The sequence below is a fragment of the Hyperolius riggenbachi genome, chromosome 7 (genome assembly GCF_040937935.1).
Source record: "Hyperolius riggenbachi isolate aHypRig1 chromosome 7, aHypRig1.pri, whole genome shotgun sequence".
NCBI lineage: Eukaryota > Metazoa > Chordata > Amphibia > Anura > Hyperoliidae > Hyperolius > Hyperolius riggenbachi.
In genome coordinates, this window is record NC_090652.1 from 159,936,816 (window position 1) to 159,952,773 (window position 15,958).

The 15,958-nt window shown below is 42.3% G+C and overlaps 1 protein-coding gene across 1 annotated transcript in view; it reads right to left on the reverse strand.

The window, feature by feature from the left end:
* The window catches only part of DNAH3 (dynein axonemal heavy chain 3), a 329,266-nt gene that overhangs the window by 292,540 nt on the left and 20,768 nt on the right, over nt 1–15,958 (reverse strand). The window lies entirely within an intron of this gene.

A 15,958-nucleotide genomic window follows, 5' to 3' on the forward strand; every position in this document is an offset into this window, starting at 1 on the left:
TCCAGGTGGATTATATATATTTTTATGGACTTTAGGGAGGGCATAAAATGTGGCCACTGTGGGGGATTTATTCAGCATACAGTCAAAGTCTGTCTTGTCAAGCACACCTTTTCTCAATCCTTCTTTCATAATGCTTTCAAGTTTCTTATAGAAGGTTTGTGTGGGATTCCCTTCCAAAATCTTGTACTGTCTGTCATCTGAGAGAATCGTACGACACATGTTAATGTATGCTTCCCGAGACTGTAGGACAATGTTACCGCCCTTATCTGATTTCTTTATCACTATGTCATCATTAGTCATCAGTTTATGTAGGGCAAGTTGTTCATTTTTACTCAAATTGTGATCTGCCTGCTGTCTCGACTTTGCTAAATCCTCCAAATCCCTGACCACTGTATCCACAAAGGTTTGAATGGTCGAATAGCCACTCAAACTAGGGCAAAACTTGCTTTTATTTTTCAAGTTACTCTTAGGTGCTCCCAATTGTATATCTCCAGTCCTATTTTCCTCTAACAAATCATCAAGGATGCTCAAAGCATTTGCATCCAATTCCTCTCGTCGCCTGGCCTGCATGGTGGGGGAATTCATATATTTGTAAACAGCTAGCTTTCTTGCAAACAAGTTAACATCTTTAACAGCATCAAAAAGATCGAATTCAGGGGTAGGTACAAAAGTTAGTCCCTTAGAAAGGACTGAAATTTCGTATTGACTCAATGTGTAATCTGTAAGGTTAATAATCCGCATAGTGTCAGTAGTCTCAGATGTTACCATTCCTCCTCCCTCCGTCTCCATTGTCGAGGTTTGTACCCCCATTTGTCCCTGTTCCTGAGTTGTCTGGGAGTCTCTGGGGAAGGGGGATGTCCTCCCTTTTGTCTGCCCCTGCCCCGTGATTTTTTCGGTCTTACTGGTTGCTCCCCTGACTTTGCACCCTTCTCTGATTCAGATTCAGTTTCTGTTTCAGTAGTAGTATCGCTCCCCGATAGAGTCGGGGTAGGTGCGGTGGGATCCCTTACTGGGGTTTTCCAGGTATAGACTTTACCGTTCTTAAAATCTCGGTAATCCCTGACAAATTTTTTATGTTTCTTATTTTTAATACTTTCTTTATGACTGGATACTTTTTTCTGTAGTTTTTCTTCCAGTTTCTTATAATCAGGGTGATCTTTAAAGCCAGTAACCTTTTGATGTTCAATTGCCAATTTCTCATTAATTTTCTCTAGGCACTTAACCTCATAATCCCTCAAAAAAGTCATAAGTTCTAAAGTTTGTTTTGTCTTCAAGGCATTCCAACCTTTCATAAACTCGTTATCATTAGTATGTGTGTGGGGAACCAAAAGGTTACGGAGACCTCGGAAGGTAATCTGATCCTTGATGTATTTACTAAAACTGGATATTTCCCACCAGCTGCGGTTATGTTCCTTATATAGATTGAAGATAGTTTTAAAGGCCTCATCTATCTCTGAATGGGGCGGTTGAACAATATCAGACTTTGGTGTGGGGGTGTCCTCACATGTGAACACCTGTTTGGCTTCTGCCAATAGGTCTGAAATGTCAGGGATACTGTCTAAGAACCCTGACATTCTACCAGTAAAATACTGGAAGTAAAGTCTCTATATGAGGGTAGAGGGCGTCAGGTCGCCCAGAAAATTCAAACTGCAGAAAACACACCTGATTTCTAAATACAAAACACAATTACCCTTTCCAGAGAGGACTAGAATTGATAAAATTTAACTTTTAATGGTATGTATTAAAAAGACCTATTTGTTAAAACACATAGATTGTGACTGATTGGTAAGGGGGTATTATCATTGGTGACCAGACACCATCCTCCCTTTTACCAACATCTAACCAAAAGCTCTACACATAACTCGACATGTTTCATTTCCTAAAATGGAAATTTCGTCAGGAGTGAAAGTGCTCAGTGCTAGAGTGCCATATTGCTAAAAACAGTTACATTAATCATAAATCACATATCTAGTGTAACAAACATCAGACAAAAGTAACGGCCGTTATAGAGACAGCCTGCTAGAGTTCATCAAGATGGCTACCTTTTTATAGTGTGTGGTGAGGGCTAAAGGTTGCTGGGTAAGGCGGGAACCAATAACTCCTCCCCTTGGGAGGTATCCCCTCATCCCATAGGTCAAGAGCATAGTCCATCAATTTTTTCTGGGCGACCTGACGCCCTCTACCCTCATATAGAGACTTTACTTCCAGTATTTTACTGGTAGAATGTCAGGGTTCTTAGACAGTATCCCTGACATTTCAGACCTATTGGCAGAAGCCAAACAGGTGTTCACATGTGAGGACACCCCCACACCAAAGTCTGATATTGTTCAACCGCCCCATTCAGAGATAGATGAGGCCTTTAAAACTATCTTCAATCTATATAAGGAACATAACCGCAGCTGGTGGGAAATATCCAGTTTTAGTAAATACATCAAGGATCAGATTACCTTCCGAGGTCTCCGTAACCTTTTGGTTCCCCACACACATACTAATGATAACGAGTTTATGAAAGGTTGGAATGCCTTGAAGACAAAACAAACTTTAGAACTTATGACTTTTTTGAGGGATTATGAGGTTAAGTGCCTAGAGAAAATTAATGAGAAATTGGCAATTGAACATCAAAAGGTTACTGGCTTTAAAGATCACCCTGATTATAAGAAACTGGAAGAAAAACTACAGAAAAAAGTATCCAGTCATAAAGAAAGTATTAAAAATAAGAAACATAAAAAATTTGTCAGGGATTACCGAGATTTTAAGAACGGTAAAGTCTATACCTGGAAAACCCCAGTAAGGGATCCCACCGCACCTACCCCGACTCTATCGGGGAGCGATACTACTACTGAAACAGAAACTGAATCTGAATCAGAGAAGGGTGCAAAGTCAGGGGAGCAACCAGTAAGACCGAAAAAATCACGGGGCAGGGGCAGACAAAAGGGAGGACATCCCCCTTCCCCAGAGACTCCCAGACAACTCAGGAACAGGGACAAATGGGGGTACAAACCTCGACAATGGAGACGGAGGGAGGAGGAATGGTAACATCTGAGACTACTGACACTATGCGGATTATTAACCTTACAGATTACACATTGAGTCAATACGAAATTTCAGTCCTTTCTAAGGGACTAACTTTTGTACCTACCCCTGAATTCGATCTTTTTGATGCTGTTAAAGATGTTAACTTGTTTGCAAGAAAGCTAGCTGTTTACAAATATATGAATTCCCCCACCATGCAGGCCAGGCGACGAGAGGAATTGGATGCAAATGCTTTGAGCATCCTTGATGATTTGTTAGAGGAAAATAGGACTGGAGATATACAATTGGGAGCACCTAAGAGTAACTTGAAAAATAAAAGCAAGTTTTGCCCTAGTTTGAGTGGCTATTCGACCATTCAAACCTTTGTGGATACAGTGGTCAGGGATTTGGAGGATTTAGCAAAGTCGAGACAGCAGGCAGATCACAATTTGAGTAAAAATGAACAACTTGCCCTACATAAACTGATGACTAATGATGACATAGTGATAAAGAAATCAGATAAGGGCGGTAACATTGTCCTACAGTCTCGGGAAGCATACATTAACATGTGTCGTACGATTCTCTCAGATGACAGACAGTACAAGATTTTGGAAGGGAATCCCACACAAACCTTCTATAAGAAACTTGAAAGCATTATGAAAGAAGGATTGAGAAAAGGTGTGCTTGACAAGACAGACTTTGACTGTATGCTGAATAAATCCCCCACAGTGGCCACATTTTATGCCCTCCCTAAAGTCCATAAAAATATATATAATCCACCTGGACGCCCGATTGTATCGGGTAATAACTGCCTCACAGAACAGGTTAGCAAATATGTTGATTCATTCATGAGACCGTTTGTGGAAAGTTTACCAGCATATTTGCGTGATACCATGGACCTTCTGAATAAACTTCATGACGTACACATTGGGGAGCAGGTGTGGCTAGCAAGTCTTGATGTAGAGGCATTGTACAACAATATTGATCACAAGTTGGGCTTGAATGCCACCGCCCACTATCTACAGTCTAGAAGTGTCCATTTGGTACAGCATTCAGCATTGATCCTTGACCTCTTGTCGTTTATTTTACATCATAATTACTTCCTATTCCAGAACAAATATTACCTACAAAAGAGGGGCTGTGCAATGGGGACGGCATGTGCCCCCTCATATGCAAACCTCTTCCTTGGATGGTGGGAGGATACTATTGTCTTTGGGGAGGAGTTGGCAGTATACACCTCTCATGTGATTTTCTGGGGCCGTTTCATAGATGATATCTTCATCCTGTGGGACGGCCCCAGGAATTTGTTTGCCGACTTTGTTGAACGGCTTAATACTAATGACATTGGTATGTATTTCACTCATGAGATACACAAGGATAGCATTAATTTTCTAGATGTACAGATCTGTAAAAATGAGAGGGGGGGCCTTGACACCAAGATCTATCGTAAACCCACGGCCACTAATTCTCTCCTGGAATGGCGCAGTTTTCATCCTGAACCCCTAAAAAGGGGCATCCCAAAGGGACAGTTCTTGCGAGCTCGCAGGAACTGTACAAATGAATCAGACTTTAATGAGGAATGTAACACCTTAGGAAAACGTTTTACAGATCGAGGTTATCCTAAAGAGGTGATAAGGGAGGCATACGAAAAAGCACTGACAGTTGAACGCAAGGACCTCCTAATCCCCAAACATAGGGACTCACCAAATGAAAGTACAAAGGTGAGAATGGTGTGTACTTTTTCGAATCAATCAAACAATGTAAAACGAATTTTGGGGCGACATTGGTCCATTCTGAAACTAGACCCACAATTACAAGATTACCTACCAAGGACACCCCTCATTACATATAGAAGGGGAAAGAATTTGGGGGACAATCTAACACATTCATTTTTGCCCCCTAATATTAAAAATACTGTCACTGAAAGGAAAACTTGGTTGAACTCCAACCCCCCTAAGGGTATGTTTAAATGTGGGAAATGCAAGGCTTGCACCAATGTCCTTAACTGTAAGAAGTTCACTGCCCCCAGGGATGGACGAGTCTTTGATTTGTGGGATTTTTTCAACTGTAACAGTGAAGGTGTAGTATATGCTATCCAGTGCCCCTGCCCCCTAATATATGTGGGAGAAACCACAAGGGCTGTCAAGGAGAGAATCCTAGAGCATCTAGGGGATATTAACCACAAACGCAATACCTCGGTTGCCCGGCACTTCCATGAGAAACATGACGGGGATCCGTCCTGTTTAAAATATTGGGTTATACAAAGATGGAAGATGGGACCCCGTGGGGGCAACTTAGATCAGAAGCTGCGCCAATTGGAGGCCCGCTGGATATACCGTTTGGGCACCCTCAGCCCTCAGGGACTTAATGAGGGTTTCACTTTTGCCCCCTTTCTGTAAATACTGTAAAAGTATGGGGATTGGAATAATATATCCCCCCTATGTGAATACTTACCTTATGTAGTTCATCACTGGGCTTTATAGGATGCATGTGTGGCATGTACCTTCTCTTGATTATGATCGGGGGGTTCTCCGTTTGACCCCCCTACTTTTTAAGTCATCTATATTTGTGGCTAAAGATAAATTTCCAGGTTGCTAAATGGGTTTTTCTACCCCCCCCCCATGAGTGGGTTCCACCTTTATGGTGGCCCCGTGTTGACTATGATTGTTTCCTACTGTTCTGTTTAGTTTGCCCTCTCTCACCCTCCCCCGTGTATTGGTAACGTCTCCGGCACAATCCTGGCTTATAAGATGCGGAATCCACTGTGTTTATGGCCGTGTAATGATTACATGTTGCCATGACAATTGGCAATGGAACCGCTCTATTGGCATGGCCTGTTCGCGCAGGTTGTTGCCTTGGCAACACAATAGGACGTGGTTGCGTCTTGTGACGTACCTTCCGCGTGCATATGCGGATGTGAGCGAGCACTGGTGGAGGCTTAGCCGTGCACTATTGGCTGACACAGCTCTGACGTAGCCTCCAAGCGCTCTGCATACCCACGCCCCCAGCCCCATCGCCTGGACCAATCAGGGGGCTGGAAATACGTATTTCTTTGTTTTTGGACCTACGCTTTGCCGCTATACTCTTCTTTGGGGATAGGAGATTTATCTTCGATGGAGGATTAACTAGGGGGGCAAAATGGAGCTAGAGAGCGGACGATTGTATGTTTTTCACTTTACATTAGTAAGTATGGGGAACAGACTGATTGGACAATATCTTTGATGGACTATGCTCTTGACCTATGGGATGAGGGGATACCTCCCAAGGGGAGGAGTTATTGGTTCCCGCCTTACCCAGCAACCTTTAGCCCTCACCACACACTATAAAAAGGTAGCCATCTTGATGAACTCTAGCAGGCTGTCTCTATAACGGCCGTTACTTTTGTCTGATGTTTGTTACACTAGATATGTGATTTATGATTAATGTAACTGTTTTTAGCAATATGGCACTCTAGCACTGAGCACTTTCACTCCTGACGAAATTTCCATTTTAGGAAATGAAACATGTCGAGTTATGTGTAGAGCTTTTGGTTAGATGTTGGTAAAAGGGAGGATGGTGTCTGGTCACCAATGATAATACCCCCTTACCAATCAGTCACAATCTATGTGTTTTAACAAATAGGTCTTTTTAATACATACCATTAAAAGTTAAATTTTATCAATTCTAGTCCTCTCTAGAAAGGGTAATTGTGTTTTGTATTTAGAAATCAGGTGTGTTTTTCCATCATCTTCCCAAGATTCACAAACCGGACGCTCCCCCCCCCCCCCTCCCCGGGGCCGGCCGAATGTGGCTGGGATTGGCTCCGTGGGTGAGCGTCTGGGTGAGTGGGTCGATGCGCATCTCCATCTCCTGGTTGCCAGACTCCCTGGCTATTTGCAAGACACACGACATGTTCTATCCAGCTTTGACGGCTTTGTGTGGAAACCAGAGTATTTATGGATTACTATGGATGTTACATCCTTGTACTCGTCCATTCCACACACTTTGGCCCTAGAGGCTCTAGAATTTCACCTTAACAAATATTCATTGTTTGACGTTCCCCTGCAGGTCTTCCTTGGGAGGGCTGTTGAGTACCTCCTCACACACAATTATTTTATGTTTGATTCAGGGTTTTATCTCCAGAGATGCAGAGCTTCCATGGGGGCAAAGTTTTCCCCCTCCCTTGCGAACCTATATATGGGCTGGTGGGAGGAGCTCCGCATCTTTGGAGATGATAACCTCTATGCCTGCCACATTGTTTGGTATGGCAGATTCATTGATGATTTGCTTTTGGTGTGGGGGGGTCCTCCGGCCCTCCTCGGGGACTTTCTGGCATATGCCAACGAGAATGATCTAAATTTGAGATTCACTATGAACTCTGATTCCTCTAAAATCGATTATTTGGATCTGACTTTAACTGCAGATCCTCTCTCTTATAGGGTCTCAACACGAACGTTTCGTAAACCGACAGCAGGCAACTCCATTTTACTTGCAAATTCGTGTCACCCCAGGCACACCATTAATGCTATCCCCACTGGGGAATTCACAAGGGCAGCTAGGAACTGTTCGAGTACAGATGAACTTAATCAGGAATGTCTTTTAGTTGAGGAAAGGCTAAGATGTAGGGGATACAACAAACAACATTTAGCTGTGGGACGCTCTAGGGGTACTAAAAGACCACGTTCAGATTTGCTAAAATGTATTAATCGAAACAAAGCTGGAGCTGGTAAACCAACTTTTGTTACCGACTATAGCCTGGAGTTTGATAAAATTACGAAAATTGTAAAACAATATATTCCTGTGTTACATTCAGATTCCAGGCTTAGAGAGATCGATCTCTGCCAGAAAGGCCCACACTTTGGGATCAATCCTTTCCCCTAGCCTTTTTCAATCCCCTTCGTCTATGCGCACACCTACCTGGCTTACCACGGTGGGCTCATATCCTTGTGGTTTTTCGACCTGCCATTATTGTCATTGCCATAGGCGAGGTACTACGATCTTTTCATTTTCAAGTAATAGGGATTTTCCAATCAAGCAATATGTTAACTGTAACACTAAATACACTGTTTATGTGATCTCATGTGTTGCGTGTCGCATTCAATATGTAGGGTGTACCACCCGGAATCTCAGAGCCCGAATAGCGGAGCACTATTGTGGAACCAATTGGAACACCTTCCGGAAATCATCTGTCTCGAAACATTTCGAAACAGTTCATAAGGGCGATCTTTTGTCCTTTAGTTTCCAAGGGGTGGAGCGCGTTGTTTGTCTGACTAGAGGAGGGGATACTCATGGTTTACTTCTTAGGCGGGAAGCTTATTGGATCCATCGAATGGGCACTCATATGCCAGATGGTTTGAATAAGCGCTGGGATCTAAGTCTAGTATACACGCATTAATATCTGTATGTGATTTTGTGTATACATCTTTTCACATTTTGCAATGATCTTATTTCCCATGCAGATTGTTGTTCTTCCTCCTGCTTTTACATTGCATTTATATTGTATATATTATATGTATTTTTCCATTTATTGTATTCTCATGTATTTTTCTGGTGGTAACTTTTTTACATTTTCTTACATTTTATACTATTAATATTAAACATGTCTGTAACATGCCTTTTGTATACATGGATGTATTGTATCTTTAAGGTTTGGGCTATATGGTGAGTGGGTGGTGTTTTCTCCCCCCACCTGCATATAAGCCTCGTTCTAGACAGATTTATTTTAGCTATGATTAAAGCGGAATATAACCCTGCATTTCAACTTTGCTCTAAAACATTATTTACAGTATATTATATGCAACCAGCATTTTTTTTTTTTACTAGACCAGCATTGGAAGGGTTACACAGGGCTTTAAAGTCCCTAGAGATTTCTGAAGACGCATCCGAACTTCAGTTAGATACTTTTTGTTTACAAATATGTATCTTTTAAGTGTTTATTGTGACTCATTTCTCTCACTGAGAAGGAGCTTGGAGGACAGCCAAAGAGTGTGTAACTGTTTATCAATAGATACATCTAACTAAATAGAATGTAACTATCTGAACGTCTGCACGGAACTTAAAACCTCTGTGTTTAACCCTTCCATTGCTGGTCTAGTAAAAAAAAAATGCTTTTTGCATATAATATGCTGTAAATAATGTTTTAGAGCAAAGTTGAAATGCAGGGTTATATTCCGCTTTAAGGGCAGATTGTAGGCCCGATATGCGTTAGCTTATCCTGTCTTCCATTTATTGCACTGTTTTGTGGAATTTTTCAAATAAAATTTTTCAGCTTTTTTCTTCTACCTGGTCTGGCCTGCGGATCCTTCTTTGCTTGTACTCTTGGATTGGTTTGGCTTCCCAGATCCTGCACAGAGTAGCTGGAGGTGAGGGGGGGTAGAGCGTATATGAACCTTTCAAATTTGTGTCAAAAAGCAAGTAGCATCTCCTTCCACTGACATCACCTGCCAGCAGTAAAAATGTCACCATGTGATAAAATGTCAGAATGTAAATCAGGGAGAGGAAAGATTTTACAATAGGCAAACACTGACTAAATAATTTATACATAATTATTGTAAAAATTAAGCACTTTTTACATTACATTATTTTCACTGGATTTCCTCTTTAACTGACCTGAGCTTGTTTGACCTTCCTAGTTTGCTGCATGGATTGACCTCTGCTTTGGTTTAACTATGCTTCTGTCTCACCCCCTTGTTTATCCATCTGTCTGCTGGATCCTCTGTGTATGACCTCTGGCTGGTTTCTGACTTAGAGTTTGTTTAACCAAGTCATCTGACCTCCTGTGTAAGAACTTTGGCTCCGTTCCTGGACTCTGTATTAATTGGGTTTTTGGATGGTCATTAGTTACCTCGACCTCAGATCCAATATTTTGCACGAATAAGTCGTGGGGGCAACCAAAGTCGGGTAGACGTAATCAGTCTCCCGTTCAAGCAGGGGCTTGCTATAGTGAAGATCATGGTGGAGATTGGGGTATAGGGTCTAAAAGGTAACTGGTGATCATATGGATACCTCCCAAATATCAAGGCATATCAAGGCACGATTCAAGTATACAAACACCCTTATTGAGCAATAAATGGTTAACCCCCACACAAAACAACACAGGGGAGAAAAGCAACCTGCGGACTAGTAGTGGGCAGACCCATAATATAAAAAATGGGACCAAACTATGCTCAAGGTGCATTAATATAACAATATCATGGATTGAACATAATATTGATTGTGAAATAGCTAATTCATGTAGTAGGTATGAACAATTCATTATGATTAATTTGCTATATAAATGTGACAGCTCTCAACTGAGTATGCAAAAACGGTTTAAAAATGGTAGATTCTAAAACTGACAAAATAATCAATAAAAAAAGAGGAAACCCACTGAACAAGAATTTATCAACCGGCTCAAGGCACAAAATAAAAACAGGAAGAGTATGAAAACGTTTGCATGATTAGAAATAGACTTTTGGATTTTTATGGCTTCATCTCACACCGTAAAAAGCACACACAACAGAAACAGTATTCTGCTGCTGGCACATCCTAGAATTTACATTGTTAGCTTTAACACTTGTTTTCACAACTGAAGAAAATAATTATAGTGATAATAACAATTAAACAACACAAAGCCTTGCGTGGTACACACCAAACATAGCAATTAATGGGAGCAAATGTTTATTGACCACAAGCCAGACTGAAAAACGAGCCTCAGTGTGTCTAACAGAGCCTCCCACCCACACAGCATTTGGCAGGAGATAACGTTTCCAACATCTCGGAAAACAAAGTGCCTTTCCAAGAGATACTGGCATCCGTAATGCAAATGAGGAAGAAAACACTGTTTCCATGTGTAGAAACAGGTCCTTTGAATGATTCTATGCTCGCCGCAAACCATCTGTCTACAGCAATAAGACACATTTCCACAAATATTATTAATCATTAGGAAAAAAAATATGAAGACTGAATGGGTTTTTACCCTTATAATTGAATCTTCAGACCCCTTAAGCAGTAATACTGATGGTCTTGTCTATGAACAGGACTTTATCAAATATACTTCAGAACTGACATGGGAAGGATTATATAAACTCATCTGCCATGAGGGTGAAAGGTTTTGCCTCATGTCTAAAGTATACAGAACCATAAGGTCTCTTTCACATGGATGGCAAGATAGCATGTTTACTGAACTGTTCAGCTGCCCAAACATGTGGTGCAGCTACTGTCTGGTAAAAAAAACACTGTATGTCACATCTAGCGGACAGCTGCTACCTGCTCAGATGTACATGTGTAGGATGTCTGCCAGTGCTGGATGTTTGCAACCCAAGTGCCCAGCAGATAAACAGGAGCGGCTGGCAGGCAGTCAACTGTACTGCTGTAAGCCCTCTGCTTTAAAGAGTCCTAACAAGGGTACCAAAGGGTTGGGAATTAGTGAATTAGTGTTGTGCAATCACAGTCACATGCACTCAAACTGAGCAATTATTTTTAATCTCCTGTCATTTTTATTAACCCTCTGCCCTCCAGACTTTTCCCAGTAGATTACCAAAAAAAGACTCTAGAATTGCACAAAAAACCCTCTTAATATTTAACACCTTAATTTTACAATAAATAAATTATAATAGTATACTAAGTGTTATTTACCATATCCCCAACCTCCGAATCATCGCAATACCAATAGGAAGCTTTAAAGCGGACTTGAACTCAGAACTTCCTCTCTGATTATATATATATATATATATATATATATATATATATATATATATATATATATATATATATATATATATATATATATATATATATATATATATATATATAGACATGCAACAACAGTATAATGACCTTTTAAGAAAAATATTTCTTTGTTACAGCTGATACTAATCGTAAAATAAATCTCCAGTGTTTCTACTTCCTTTTTTCATGGAAGCAGACATATTATGAACAGCCTGCTGTTTTTAAATGAGCGTATCTGCCTTATCTGCCATGGCAGTCAGGTGACACAGGGGAGAGATCAAATTACAATTTGTGAATAGACACAGACAAGGTGGGATTAGACAGGCTAAACTCTCTTAATACATCCAGGGTGCATTTCTCTACATTTTTCTTCTGTCCTGTGCAAGAGTTCAGGTCCACTTTAAAGGGTAAAAAGCAATGTATGAAGTAAATGTATGAAGTCAATTGTCTGACAAATATACAGTTAAAAGGTATAAGTTTATTAAAATAATGTTAAAACAATCTAAGAGCATAAATATGCTCCCTTCAAGTAACAAGGTTAAAAACAAAAAAAAAATCTTCTACATTTTTTAAGGAACATAATAGGTTAATCACAAAGGTTTTTGAGCTATGCCAAAAATGGTAATGGCTTGACCACCGCTGGAAGCCTGGTTCTTAGTAAGGAACAAAACAGAAAATATACACCCTCTGTTTCTTCACACAATACCATCAGAAAAAGAATAAAAAAACCAACATAGTAGAGCATTGCCAGTGCAAAGAACACCCATAGTCCTCTCTCCTTCATATATCCGTTACAAGCTTTCCAGTTATACATCCACACATTTCAATGGTAGAAACAGATTGCGTTTACTGACTCCACTGGCTGACCTTTGGTGCGGGTAGTTGCCTAGTAAGCAGTAAGCTGCGTACAACGTGGGCTTGATTGACAGTAGAGGCTCAGTAAGGACGACCCCGGGGTCGGCCTCTGCACCGTGCGCGGAGACCAGGACAGCGGCGGAGAGTGGAGTGGTCGGCATGGGACAGTCGGCTGCAAGGGGATGGAGAAAGGTGAGTAAAGCTTTTTTTTTTTTTTTTTTTTTTTGCCTGATAACTCCTTTAAAGAGAGTCTGAAGCCTACAAGGTGTAGCCAGGCATAGGTGGTTCCAGTATAGCCAGGCATGTGCTCCCAGTATAGCCAGGCATAGCTGCTTCCAGTATAGCCAGGCATAGCTGCTCCCAGTATAGCCAGGCATAGGTGCCCCCAGTATAGGTAGCTAGGCATAGGTGCACCCAGCTAGGCTAAGTCACCCATTTTGAGTATGATCCATTGACCACAACTCTTTGTTTTCTGTCCATTAGCCAGTTCCCTATCCATGCACACAGACTCTTCTCCAGTCCTTGTATCCTCAAATTTTGCACCAGACTTTTGTGTGGAACAGTGTCGAAGGCCTTTGCAAAGTCCAAGTATATCACATCTACAGCATTCCCAATATCCACATTAGCGTTCACTACCTCAATAAAGCTGAGCATGTTAGTCAAACAGGACCTGTCTTTAGTAAACCCATGTTGATGCTGAGAAATAAGATTGTTTTCTACTATGAAGTCATGTGTACTGGGAGCACATATGCCTGGATATACTGGGAGCACATATGCCTGGGTATACTGGGAGCACCTATGCCTGGCTATACTGGGTGCACCTATGTCTAGCTACCTATACTGGGGGACCTATACCTGGCCAACCTATAATGCAGACACTTATACCTAGCTTCACGGGGGGCGGGGGATTCTTACACCCTCATCCTGGATGCAAATTAGCGTAGAAACTGCCCTGGTTGGGAACGCTGGAACAGTGGAGGAGAACGGGGCAAGCCTCTAGAGCACAGGTGTCAAACGGCGCTCCTTGCCATTTTATGTGGCCCTTGAGAGCTTGCAGATGTGCAGCATTGTAAGCAGTAAAAGAATAGTACACTGCTGTCCCCATCCAGAAGTAGACAGTGTTTCTGGTTGAAACATTGTTAGTTTAAGCCCAGGTGCAGAAACAACTCACGGGACCCCTCCTTGGATGCAAACTCCCTCATGTGGCTGGAAAAACACACAGCTACACACTGGGCACCCTCTTCACACATAAAGAGCACAGTGGAGCAGTGCAAGATTTATCTGCTTCTGTTCTTCCTTGCAGCTGGGCACTCTATACTATAATACCTCCAGCTCCCGATCAAGTGACATGCATTCAAAGGTAGAGGTACTGTATGCAGCGGAAAGCATGTGTCTATCAGGAAGATTAGAGGAGAATGCAGGAAGTGAATATTCTGCTACTCTACAGAAGGAGGAGGGAGTAGGTTCCCAGGCCCTTCCATGGTTGCTCTAGTTACACCATTTAATTTCTCTTCTCACTTGTGGCAAATCTTGATAGTTGGGTCATTTTTATATACATGGGGTAAATTCATATACCCATGTAAGTATTAGTATACCATTTTTGCAGGGGCAGGTCTCTCTTCATCTCTCTCTTATTATACATCAATGTGTATGTGTTGTGGAGCATGGCACACCTGAGTTTATTGGTGTTCCCTGTCCCATGATGTTAATTTTTATGTTTAGAGATTATGTTGCAGCACCGCTGTTTGTGTGGTTTGTTTTCATTTTGCCTTTATTCTTTAGATGTATATATGTGTGTATTTTTGTTTATTTACATATATTGTGCGCTGTATGTGACCGCGCTGTCCGCCTTGGCTCACTGCCCTGTTCCTCCGTCCTCCCCATTGGGTGGCCACCTCTGACGTCATCCACCCGGCGCCGTCTTGCGCCGCTGTGGATGCGCATTGGTTGGAGCGCATCCGCGCTCCAATTGTTGGCCACACACACGCCCACTAGACCGGTGGGCGTATTGGGATGACGCATGTTGCTGGGGGTGGGCCGGGGGGCGGGCCGCGCGGCCGCAGTCAGCATTTATGGACGCCGTTATGGCGTCCATGCATACTTCCACGCTGTCTGCCTTTGAAAAGGCCGCTAGGTGCGGCGAAACATGTCAGGCTCCTCCTGACAGCGTTTACTCCTCCACACCTCCACATCTCCTTCAATCTGCACCGCCCTGGTCCCACGGACATTGAGCCTATAGGCCCTAGGCCATTCGGGTCAGCCTCTTGCCAGCACAAGGGAAGCCTAGCATGCATCCGCCCTGCCTTTGGACTCTGCGATTGGCATCTGGTAACTATGAGAGGACATTATCCTGAACACACACATGCTTGGTTGGCTGCACATGCCCTGCGAGTGGGGGACTGCCAACTGCATCTGGCATATATGCTTATACCTGTGAAGATCCTCAGCTTTGCTTCACCCATGCACATCTTGTGACTGGTGGACTGTTTGTTCACACATGCCATTGCTTGTCATCAGGTACACTATTGGCTATTAACATTGCATGCCATCAGCTTGCTTAGACACTACCTACCTGCTCCTAACCTCAGTGTGTTGTTGTGTGCCTCCCTGGACGCTGCTATTCCATCTGCTCCTTTGTGCCAACATCATTTTTGAGCTTCGCTTGCATTTGCTGGCTTCTAACTGTCCATCCTATGGCGGGCTTGACCCTTTGTGCTTTTTTATCTCATCTACACTAGTGGTACCACTACAAGTTCCATGGTGCAGGTTACCAATTTCTCATAGGGGACTGCAGCCCCTGGGTTGTTGGAGGGTTTGTGAGGAGTAATTTTATGGGGTTATTTTACAATTATGGGATATTTGTATTTTTCATGTTGTTTGATATTTGTGATATATGAATAAAATCTCGGTCCTTTTCATGCACCCAAGAGCCAATTCTCAGTTTCTATTTTTCTACTACATTTAATTTGAGACTGTTCAATAAATGTTAAATCTCAATAAACAATTTGGCCCGTGAATTGGATTTTTGCCCCTGATTTGATTTGACACCCCTGCTCTAGAAGATCAAAAGATTTCCCTCTCGGTATGTACCCAAATTGGGCACTTTTCCCCCCTGCAAGTTTCCTTTAAGGAAGGAGTTCACAGGTGTTCTGGATGATGGAATGCCATACAGCTGCAGGAGGATAACTGATGGTGGAGGGTAGAAGTCCAAGCATATGACACTAAGGGCCCTTTCACACTGGGGTGGTGGGGTGCATCAAATTTACGCACTCCAGTGCAAACCTATGGGGTCATTCATATTACCTGTGTTGCATTGCGGTCCGTCAGAAGTCCTCGATCAGATGCTGGTCCAGAATTATATTACCGCGTGGCTTCTGCGGTAACTTTTGGTGATCTGCATCAG